Here is a 1,175-nt window from a genome sequence, read left to right as displayed (position 1 = left end):
TTCAGCATTCTGAAGTTGAAGAATCTCTGTCGTGCCTTCTTCACTATGGTGTTCGTGTGGTTAGACCATTTCAGATTCTCTGAGATATGTACGCCAAGGAATTTGCAGTTATTGACCATTTCCATGGTGGCCCCATTGATGAGGCAGCCCCATTGTGGTTGATAATAGCTTATTGATGGTTGAATGAGCCCACACAATTCAAACTAGTCAGAATACAATTGACAGTATATTTATTCCAGACAACAGGGATCTAGCATGYAGTGATATGTCAAAAGCAGTGAAAAAATTTAAGCGGAGTTTGAACCAGCAACTTTTATGGCCCTCTTGTGCCATAAAAGTCCAGACCTCTTGGTTTAGTGTTGTTATACGCAGAAGTTTAGCATCAGTCTGGCTGATGTGAAATATAAGTAATTTTTTTAATTTAATGGTTAGAAGAGTAAGGCACAGTAATGGGAAATGGGTTTTAAACTCATACTCTGTATCCAGTAGGTTCAAGTAACACAGTCAGCAACAAATCATGATTTTATTTCAGTCTTCTTCTTACTCTCTTTAGGAACCCCTTTACCACACACACACACACACACACACACATACACACACACGCACTTCTCAGTCCATAGTCTTGTCACTCCAGGCCAGAGATTTCCTCTTGGCAAGTTCCATCCAGGTTGGCTGACCCCGGTGTGACAATGATGATGATGATGATGATGATGAAGAAGGTATCTCGGGCTTTGCGATGTGAATCTCAATTTGACCATTGCTAGATTCCTCCTAAGATAAAATACAGAGATGACATATTACTAACTAAACTGACCACATTACATCTTAGTTACAAAATGAAGACTTAATCTGATTGAGTCAGTTGTTTTTCCTCACCACGTGAACTGACCGGGAAAAACGTCTGACCCTAGTGGGGGCACAGTCAAATATTTACCATAGTCCCAGTCGGGAGCGCTCTTTCTGTCCATTTCTCCACAGGCATCTTCTCAGCTCTCTTCAGAGACCTGGAGGATCTCTCAGARGCTCCTCGTAGAGTTGGTCTGGTTGGCATGTGAGGTTGGGAGGACGGTTGTGTCAGCTGTTGAGCAGTTCCTTGTGGTGTCGGTTGTGATGCTGTTTGTGTGTTAGGCTGATCTGAAGGCAATGTTTTGAGTTTAGCTGTCAGTTGCATTCCC

The sequence above is a fragment of the Salvelinus sp. IW2-2015 genome, unplaced genomic scaffold, assembly GCF_002910315.2.
Source record: "Salvelinus sp. IW2-2015 unplaced genomic scaffold, ASM291031v2 Un_scaffold6571, whole genome shotgun sequence".
NCBI lineage: Eukaryota > Metazoa > Chordata > Actinopteri > Salmoniformes > Salmonidae > Salvelinus > Salvelinus sp. IW2-2015.
This window is presented reverse-complemented; position numbering follows the sequence as displayed.